Source organism: Canis lupus, chromosome 9, assembly GCF_048164855.1.
Source record: "Canis lupus baileyi chromosome 9, mCanLup2.hap1, whole genome shotgun sequence".
Taxonomy (NCBI): Eukaryota; Metazoa; Chordata; class Mammalia; order Carnivora; family Canidae; genus Canis; species Canis lupus.
This window is the reverse complement of record NC_132846.1, coordinates 49517996-49528861: the sequence shown is the minus strand read 5'-3', so window position 1 is coordinate 49528861 and position 10866 is coordinate 49517996. Positions and strand designations below refer to the sequence as shown.

General features: G+C 44.6%; 1 long non-coding RNA gene across 1 annotated transcript; it reads left to right on the top strand.

The window, feature by feature from the left end:
• The first annotated feature begins 461 nt into the window (after positions 1 to 461).
• LOC140640264 (uncharacterized) lies at positions 462 to 3411 on the top strand. Its single transcript, XR_012036916.1, has 3 exons — positions 462 to 951; positions 1328 to 1497; positions 2160 to 3411. It is a non-coding gene; the product is annotated as an uncharacterized lncRNA (long non-coding RNA).
• Positions 3412 to 10866: the final 7455 nt, after the last annotated feature.

Genomic DNA, 10866 nt, shown 5'->3' with positions numbered 1-10866 from the left:
GCTTGGGTGGCTCAGTGGTTGAGCATCTGCCTTCAGCTCAGGGCGTGATCCTGGAGTCCTGGGATCCAGTCCCACATCGGGCTCCCTTGAGAAGCCTGCTTCTCCTCTGCCTCTCTCTCTCTCTCTCTCTCTCTCTCTTTCTCTCATGAATACATAAATAAAAATATTTTTTAAAACCCCCAAAACCCCCACATGACCTGTCTAGTGGGAGGCAACCCATTCACAAAGAACCCAGAGGTGGAGAACCCATGGTGCTTTGGGATTTTCAAGTGGTTCATTGTGGCTGATGCTGAAAGTGTGTGAAGCAGAGGCGTGATGGATAAGGCCAGAAGGTAGCCCGGGCCTTGGATGCTGTCCTAGGGAGTCAGGGCCTTGCTAGGCAGTGGGAAGCACTGATCTGTTTCAAGCAGGAGAGTGACACGATTTCGCAATTCAAGGCAGAAAGAAAATTTACAAATAATCTATTTCCACCTCCTCTTTTTACAAATGAAGAAGCTGAGGCCCAGGCTTGTCCAAAGCCGTGAAAGTTAAGTGAGCCAGAATTTTAAGAATTTATCAGGGGAGAGGAAAAGGGGAGGAGAAGTGTGTCTACTCCAAGCCTGAGAAGCGGGCCAGACATCTGCGAGGTGGGTCGGCCGGGTCGACGGGATGGGCCCCTCCACAGACTCTGGTGGGAAATCCAGGCTCCAGACAGGGCAGTGACAGGACAGAGCCTTGGTGGGGAAAGATGGCCGTCTGTCAGCACCAGAGCCCGGCAGCTGTTTTCCCAGAGAAGGCTGACCCTTCCCGTCCCTGAGGGAAGCCTGGAGCGCTCCCCCTCCCCCGACGTTGGCTGCGACTGAGGCAGTGAGGGCTGGCCCCGCTAGGCTAGCCGTCCTAGCCGTCTTCGGGCCCCACCTCAGAGGCCGTGGGGCTCCAGGCCAAAAAGATGGCGTGTTTGTAGTTCCTGAGGTAACTTTGTTAGCACAGAGACCACCAGGCAGGCGGGTGGGGGCCGGGCGGGGAGGGGGTCGAGGGCTTCCCCACAGAGTGGGGCCTCCTCCCGTCCTGGTCCTCCCGCAGAGAGGGTGTTACGGGGGCTGGGGACAGGGGGGACAGGGGCCTGCCCCCCCCCCCCCGCCGGCCTCTCACGGGGGCACTCTGGAGAGTCAGCCCCATGGCGGCGGGACTGCCCAGCCCGCGGGTTGCAAGTCTTCCCCTTCTGGGTCTCCTCTGCGCCCCCGCCCCACCCGCCCGCCTGGGCCAGGCAGCCGGCGGGGCCACCCATGCGGGCAGCACCGGGACGAGCCTCCTGGCTCCTCGCTCACACGGCGCTGCTTGTTTACAGACATGTGACCGCGGGCCGCCCAGCCGGGCCCTGAGGCTGAGACTGTAATGGTGATCGCCTCTCCTCCCTGAGCTCCTTATCCCTCTCAGAGCCGGCTCTGCCACAGTCCTCTCCTGAAGCCTGTGGAGTCTTCTCACTCGCCGGACGAGCTGGAAGGAAGTCCTGAGAGGGTGAGAAAGCTGCCCAGGAATCCCAGGGCCGGGAGGGGGGCTGACAGCTGGCCACGGCTGCCCCGCGGCGCGGGAAAGGCAGAAGCTGAGGCCTCCGGGCTCTGGGCCGCTGGAGGAGCCAGGGCGAGGCCCGGCCGGCCTGCTGGGGCCTCGGGAGCGTCACCCAGGAGGAAGGGCCCAGGCTGAAGCAGGGGCGCATCCTGGAGCTGGCTCCCAGGTCTGCTCAGCAGCCGGGGGCCGTCGGGCCGTGGGGCCGGGGGACTCTCCTCTCACAGCCAGGTCCCAAGCCCAGATCCAGGGGACTCTGGGTGCCTTTGGGATCCTCCAGAAACCAGTCCTAGCCCATCAAGATGAGCCCCAGCAACGAAGGCTCTACTCGACCGTTTCGTGGAGACCCTGTATCTTTCCGTGTGTGTAGACGCCCCCCCACCCCTCCACCCGTCCCTGTCCTGTCCCCTGACAATAAAACGTTCCCCTCCTCTCAGGAAAAGACTAATTGTTCTGTGGCTGTAACAAGCAACTCTTAGAACCAGTTATAAACCCGGTTTATTCGACCACTTGTTTCAGTAACCGTGTTCCTAAAGCCGCGTGCTTAGCCCCTAAGGGCACATGGTGAAAATAAGCAGTCGGCAACACCTCACTCCATCGGTCCATGCTTCTAGGGCCAAAGGTCAACCAATGCCTGTACACTCTGAAAGCTGACCCACCCCTGAACTCCATGCTTCTGGAAACCTGCTTGAAGTTAACCCTCTGCCTCCCTCGGACACTGTGCCTTGCAAGTACAGCTCTCCCTTGCTTCCTGCGTGCAGCAGCTCAGCCTCCTGTTTCAGATACTGAGTGGTTACATCTCCCTTCCACCATGACCCCCCACCCAACCCCGCCAAAGTCTTTCTTGTGATCTCTCACAGATGGAAATGAAAAAGTTCAATGAAATGAAATTCTTCCAAAAAAAAAAAAAAAAAAAAAAGAAATGAAATTCTTCCAATATCCAGAGAATGAGCAATACATGTTTCTTTCAGCATTGATATAAAGTTAGTCTAAACTGGGGCCAGAAGCCCCTTCCTTCTTATCCCTCTGCCCTCCCCGCCAATATCCCAGCTCCATTCTGGGCCCACATGGAGCAGCCACAAGACAAAGAAAACCTCTCTTTTGATGAAGGGGATCACTTCCCTCGGCATAATTTGCATTATGTTGCATGATGTCAGAAGACCCGTTTTTTCTACTAATCAGACATGAAGGCAGAGAGAAAGGAAGTGATAAAGGAATGATCCTGCTACATATACTTACTTTGTGATATATCAAAATGAGATCGTGGGGAGTGTGAGGGGCTCAGTCAGTTAAGCGCCCTCCTTTGCCTCAGGCCATGATCCCAGGGTCCTGGGATAGAGCCTCTTATTGGGCTCCCTGCTCAGTGGGAAGCCTACTTCTCCCTCACCCTCTCCTCCTGCTCCTTCTTTCTCTCTCTCATTCGCTTTCTCTTTCACTCACTCTTTCAAATAAATACATTTTTAAAATGAGATTGTAACATACTCATTATTTTATAACTTTCTTTTTAAACTTAATATATCATAGACATTTCCCCTATAACGTTAGATATTCTTCAAAATATGCTTTTTATTAAGACTTTATTTATTCGTGAGAGACATAGAGAGAGAGGCAGAGACACAGGCAGAGAGAGAAGCAGACTCCTTGTGAGGAGCCTGATGTGGGACTCAATCCCAGGACCCCAGGATCAAGCCCTGAGTCAAAGGCAGATGCTCAACAACTAAGCCACCCAGGTGTCCCAACAATATGATTTTTTAAGGGCTGCATTGTATTGCATCATTTGGATATCCCATAGTTTGATTGATCTATTGCTGAATATTTAGGTCCTCTTTTGAGTTGCTGTCATAATAAACAGTGCTATGGTGAACGTGCTTGGGGGCTTGTCTTTGTGTGTAGAAGTCATTCTCATCATAAAAATAAAAACACAGCAAATAAATCAACCCCATCTTGCAATTGCACATTTTCTCCCAGGTGCCTCCCTGTGCTGGTCTCATGCTTCCGATCCCCATGTTTTGATAGTGGTCTACACTTTCCGTCTCTATCTTGGCATGTCCGCTCACTCTCACAGCTCAGCCTGAGAAAGTGACTCCAGGGATTTCCAAGGTGCCAGTCAGCATTTCCGGTTTGTATCTTACTCAACAGCACACCCTGTTCTTAAACTCCCAGTCCCTTCCCTCAGCCTGGAATCCTCCATGAGATCGGAGCTCTGCCCACCGCTACCTTCGTCCCATTTGAGACCTGTCTCTAAGATCCAATATACTTGTCTTTTTTTAGTTCCTGGAATTTGCGATCCCCCCCTCAGGGCCTTTGCTCATGCTGTTTCCTCTGCCAGGAAATCCCTTCCTCTCCTTCCCACACCCAGCTTGCTGACTAATAAACATGCATCAGCCAGAGCTCAGCTCAAAGGCACTTCCTCAGGAAAGTCTCCCAAACACACCTACCCATCAAACCAGGTCTATACCACCATCAGAGGTTTGTGGAGCATGATCTACTTCCTTGGAGAACTAATCACTATATTCTGAAAAGAAATTCTATAATTTCATGTCCATATTTAATATATCATTTTAGAATATTAATCTTCACCTCACAAATAATATACCAAATGCCTTTGTTTCTTAAAAACCGAACATCACAGGTATGCTAACGCCCACCTGCTCCCTGCCTGCATCAGTCCCTTGCTTCCATGCCCTGGGTAACATAACAGCACTGGTGGGAGCTCAGTGTGATCAGCACAGGGGACCAGGGCTCAGGCTCTGGAGCCAAACTGCCAAGATTCGCTTTCTAGTGCTCCTACTTCCGAACTGTGTGAGCATAAGCAAATTACTTAACTGCTTATTGAATTACTTAACTAAAACTGCCTCAGTTTTATCATCTGTAAAGTAAGGATTAATAATAGTAACTAATAGGGTTTTGGGGTTTTTTTTTTTGTTGTTTTTTAAAGATTTTATTTATTTGTTTGTTTATTTATTTATGACAGAGAGATGGAATGGCAGAGACATAGGCAGAGGGAGAAGCAGGCTCCACACAAAGAGCCCGATGTGGGACTTGATCCTGGGACTCTGGGATCACACCCTGAGCCGAAGGCAGACGCTAGACCACTGAGCCACCCAGGCATCCCTGGGTTTTGGTTTTGTTTCAGTTTTTTAATAGTGTTGTTTTAAGATTCATGTAAGATGTGCTATGTTAGGTTAAGATTAGGATGAGCTCATAGTAAGCACCGAATAGAGGTCAGCTATTACTATTTGGGATCGTTAATTGTATCTGTCGACTTCAATGTGTCATGGGGGTGCCCAGATATTTGGTTAAACATTATTTCTGGAGAAATAACATCGGGGCATCTGGGTGACACAGTTGGTTGGGCATCCAACTCTTGGTTTCTGTGCAGGTCGTGATCCCAGGATTGTGGGATTGAGCCCCACATGGGGCTCTGCTCTCAGTGAGGAGCCTGCTTGAGACTCTCTCTCCCTCTCCCCCTGCCCCTCCTTTCTGCTGTCTCTCTGAAGTAAATAAATAGATAAATATTTTTAAAAGGAAGGAAGAACGTCAGTGAAAGTCTTTGTAGATGAGATTAGCATTTGAATAAAGCAGATGACCTTCCCCCCAGGTGGGTGAGCAAATGGATGGAGGAAAGGAGAATTCATTCTCTGCCTTGACTGAGCTGAGACCTTGACCTTCTGCCCTTGGCCTTGGACTTATACCGTCAGTTCTCAAGCTTTAGACTTGGAGTGGAACTTATACTATCAGATCTCTTGGTTCTCTGGCCTTTAGTTCAGACTTTTCTAGGTTGCTAGTTTGCAGATGGCAGATTGTGGGTCTTCTCAGCCTCCATAATTGCATAAATCAATTTCTTATAGTAATAAATCTACCTACCTACCTACCTACCTACCTACCTACCTACGTGTCTATCCTACTGGTTCTGTTTCTCTGAAGAATCCTAATACAGTATAATATGTCAATAATATATAGTATTGTTTTGTGTGTGTATTTAATGAATAAAAATATAAAAGCTATCACACTGTAGGTAACATTTGGGAACTGTTTTTACTCAACAATATGTTTTGAGAACTTGCATGTTCATACACACAGATTTAGTTCTGATTCATTCTTCTAAAATGCTGAATAATAGGAATATCTTGGGTGGCTCAATCAGTTAAGCATCCAACTCTTGATTTCAGTTCAGGTCATAGTATCAGGGTTGTGAGATTGAGCCCGGTATTGGACTCCATATTCAGTGAGGAGTCTGCTTGAGATTCTCTTCCTCTCCCTCTACTCCTGCCCCCACTCATACACACTCCCTCTCTCTAAAATGAATAAATAAATCTTTAGGAAATGCTGAATAATAATAATTTGGTACATGAAATGCCACATTTTATTAATTTATTTTTATATTGATATTCTATAATATACTGAATTTGAAATGTTTTCCCAATTTTTTGATATGGCTGGCAATGCTGCCATGAAAATCCATATACATCCTTATGTATGTGGGCAAGTGTTTTCCTGGATTAAATATCTAGAAGTGGAACTGATAGGTCATAGATTACGTGTATTTCTACTTCAAATGGTTCTGAGAAACCAACATTCAAAATGTATAATTACATATCCCTCCCACTAGGAATATTTAAAAGGCACTTTCTACCCAAAGATTGTACTGACATTCTTTGATATTTTCTTTTAATAATTTGAGATTGTTCTGGTTCTTTTTCATCTAGAATTTTAACTTGGATTTATTTTTATTTATGATTAGGGATTAATTTTTTTTCCACAAGTTGATTTAATTGTGCCAATACTTCTTATGAAGAATTCATCCTGTCTCACTGGTTTGAAATCGCTTTTTTATCCTAAGTCAAATCTTTCAAGATGCATGAGTTTGATTTTGGGCTCTATTCTATTCTTATCCTCTATTAATGTATACCCATCACCTGTTTTTAAAATTGCAGCTTTAAACAAAACAAAACAAAACAAACAAACAAACAAATAAATAAATAAAATTGCAGCTTTATGATACATCTTTTGATCTGGTAAGGCGAGCTCCTAACCCATTTGTTCTTTTTCAAGGGGCTATTGTTGCACATTTATGTATACTGTCTATAATCACCATGAGATCTATGTGTTTATGATTTTTTAAAAAGATTTTTTAATTTATTTATGAGAGACACAGAGAAAGAGGTAGAGACATAGGCAGAGGGAGAAGCAGGTTCCTCGGAGGGAGCTCGATATAAGACTCGATCCCCAGGCCCTGGAATCAGGCCCTGAGTCAAAGGGAGATGCTCAACCACTGAGCCACCCCAGGGTCCCTATTATTGGTTTTCTCCGTTAAGAATGAGAGCTCCAAGAAGGGTTTTTTTATTTGTTTCATTCACTACTATATCTTCAGTACCTAGAACAGAGTCACACCCATAGCAGGCCCTCCGTAAGTTTTTGTGAAGTGAATGAATAGACATAGGAATTTTAGAAGCATCCTCTCAAGTTCTATGAAGAGTCCTTTTGAAATTTTGAGTGGAATTGCATTGGATTTTTTTTTTTTTTGCATTGGATTTTTAAATTAATGGTGGGGGGAGAATCAACATCTTTACAATGGTAGTCATCCTATTACAAAACACAGCACTTTTATTTGGGTCCTTTTGTGTCTTTCAATACAATTTTATTGTTTTCTCCATGAAGGTCTTATATTTCTAATTAGTTTATTTGTAAGTATTTCACAGTTTTTGTTTCGATGATGAAAAGGATTTAAAAATTATTATATTCTCAAATTGTTATTGCTGACAAATGGGAAAGATCTTGATTTGTAAATATTCATCTGGCATCCAGCCACTTTGCTGAACTCATCAATTGTTGCTCTAGGTTTTCCAGGTAGATAATCACATTATCAAAAGTAATGGAGATTTGGCCTCTTCCCTCCCAATCTTTAAGCTTCTTGTTTGTTTTTTTATTTCTTATCCCATAAGTTGTAACATCCAATATATTTTTTTAAGAGTAGAGGCATTGGTTCATTTCTGACTGCATTGGGTGTATCATTCCAGATGGGTCAGGGTATGCTGCAATAACAAACAGTTCCAGATCTTGTGGCTCTACACAATAATTTGGTTTCTCGTTCAAATTCATTTCTCACACCTCTTGTCCAATGCAAGTCACGGGGCAGGAGGAGTTCCTTGTTGTTTCTCAGAGAGGGAGAGGCTGAGGGAGGCCATGTGCCTCCATGAACGCACTTTTATGTTCCCCGCGCTTTTATGTTCCCCGTGGTAGGAGGGAAGGGGCGGAGTGAATTATACACTGGCTTTTGAAGCTTCCACCCTGAAGTAACTCTTGTTCTGTCCATTAACATTTCAAAGCAAGTCTCATGGCCAAGCCCCTTCCAAAGGGGCAGAGAAGTGTGATCCTGCCATATGCCTGAAGGACAGCTGGACCCTGGGAAAGCTTCTAATGCCCTACCATTACACATGGTGTTTGCTCTAAGTTTCTGGTAGATAAGCCTTTATCAAGTTAAGGAGGTTCATAAGTTTGTTTAGAGTTTGTTAAGTAAAGAGTTTGTTCTTATCATGAATGAGAATTAAATTTTTTCAAATGATTTTATGCCATGCCATCTGTTTGATGTACAAATGTTATTTTTCTCTGTGAATTTGTTAAGACATTTATGCATGCCGTTTCTCTGCCCAGAAATTCTCCTCCATTGACCTCTTCAAACGCTTTTCCTGGTTAATTCTTTCTCATCCTTTGGGGCTCATTCATTCATTCAGCAAATATTTACTGAGCAATACTGGGTACCAGATGCAGTTGTAGCCACTTGGGATAAGTCAGTGAACAAAGCAGATAAAGGCCCTTGCCCATGTGGATCTTGCCTGGAGGCAAGGAAAGAAAAGAAACATATAAAAATAAGTAAGTAAGTGATATTGCATGCTAATGGGTTGAGAATAATGGAAAAGAAGTAGAGTAGGGTAAGGGAGAGGGGGTGTTGGGAGGGTGTAGTCAGTAGGTCTCTCAAGAAAGTGACAGCAGGGCAATGAGTTGAAGCAAGGCTAGGGTTTACCAGGCAGAAGTCCAAAGGCAGACTATTCCAGGCAGAGGGTAACTGCAAGGCAAAAGCTCTGGCATGGGAGCGCTGGGTGCATTCCAGAAGCAATGAGGAAGCTAGAGTGACTGGTGTTGAGTGAGTGAGGCTAGGAGATGAAGCTGGAGAAATAATGGAGAAGGGTGACCATGGGAGCCTTGGGGGTCATAGGAGAGACTGAGTTTTTCTCAGAAGGATGGAAGCTCTTGCCGACTTTGGAGTAGAAGAGGGACGGGATCTGACGTGGGCTTTGAAAGGATCCACTGACAGTGTTGAGAAGTGCCTGGAGGGTGGCAAAGGTAGAAACAGAAAGCCAGGAGGAATCCTCAACAGTAAATCAGGTATGAGAGTATGAGATGAAGATGGCCCTATAAAAATTATACCACTGGAGGTGGAGGTGAGAAGTGGCGGGGGTGAGAAGTGCTCAGAGTCTGGATATATTTTGCAGGAAAAACCAGTATGATATTCTCATGGATTGGATGTAGAGTGTGAGAAAATAGAAGCCAAGGTGGCTCCAAAAATTTTGGCCTGAGCAATTGGAAGGATGGAGCTGGAAGAGGGTTTAGATAGACGTCTCAGGTTGGGGAGGATAAGGAGGTCCAGTTTTTTTTTCTTTTTCATTATGATCATTTTTAAATTGAGATGTAATTCACATACTGTTCACCTCTTCAAAATGTGAATTTGGTGGTTCTTAATATATTTACAAGTGGTACGACCATCACACTAATTCCAGAACATTTGTTGATCCCCAAAAGAAATCTATTCTTTAGCCACTCCCCATTACCCCCTCCCTGAAATCTATTTTCCATCCCTATGGATTTGCCTGGTCTGGAAATTTTATATAAATGGACTCATACAATCTGTGGTCTTTTGTGTCTGCTTTTTTTTACTTAGGATAATGTTTTCAAGGTTCAACCACAAGTCAGTACTTCATTACTTTTTTTAAAAGATTTTATTTATTTATTCATAGAGAGAGAGAGAGGCAGAGACACAGGCAGAGGAAGAAGCAGGCATCATACAGAGAGCCCGACGTGGAACTCGATCCAGGATCTCCAGGATCATGCCCTGGGCTGCATTTGGCACTAAACCGCTGCACCACGGGGGCCGCCCCTACTTTATTATTTTTTATGGCTGAATAATATTCCATTCCGTGGATATGCCATATTTTATTTATCTATTCATCAGTTGATGGATGTTTGGATTATTTCCACTTTTTGAGTATTATGAATAAGCCACTATAAATATTCATGTGTAAGTTTTTGTGTGGACACGTGTTTAATTTTCTTGAGTATAGATAGACCTATGAGTGGATTGTCCCATCATACACTAAGTCTTTTGGAAGAACTTTCAAATTGCTTTCCAAAGCAGCAGCACCATTTTACACTCTGACCAGTGATGTATGATAGTTCCAACTTCCCCAGATTCTTGTCGACACTTGTTATCATCCATCTTTTTTTTTTTTAATCAGAGCCATCCTAGTGGGTGTGAAATGATATCTCATTGTGTTTTCAAGTCGTATTCCCCTAATGACTAATGATATTGAATATCTTTTCAAGCGCTTATTGGCCATTTGTATATATTCTCTGAAGAAGTATTTACTCAAATTCTTTGCCCATTTTATATTGGATTATTTGTCATTTTATTGTTGCATAGTAAGAGGTCTTGATATATCCTAGAGCTAGACACTTATCAGATAAATGATTTGCAAATGTTTTCTCCAACTCTGTAGGCTATATTTTTTTTAAAGATTCCATTTATTTATTCATGAGAGACATACACACACACACACACAGAGGCAGAGACACAGGCAGAGGGAGAAGCAGGCTCCATGCAGGGAGCCTGACATGGGACTCAATCCTTGTCTCCAGGATTGTGCTCTGGGCTGAAGGCGGCGATAAACAGCTGAGCCACCGGGCTGCCCTGTAGGCTGTATTTTAAGACTGCAGTTCTGGATTTGTTGAATTTGAGATGTTTTATTAGACTATTAAACTTGAATGGTATGTGAATTATATTCAATTTAAGAAGAGCAATTTCATTTTTATTTTTTTTAAGATTTTATTTATTTATTCATGAGAGGCACAGAGAGAGAGGCAGAGGGAGAAGCAGGCTCCATGCAGGGAGCCCGATGTGGGACTTGATCCTGTGTCTCCAGGATCACGCCCTGGGCTGAAGGCTGCGCTAAACCACTGGGACACCGGGGCTGCCTGCTATTTCATTTTTAAAAAGATTTTATTTGAGAGAGAGACAATGAGCAGCATGTGAGTGGGGAGGGGCAG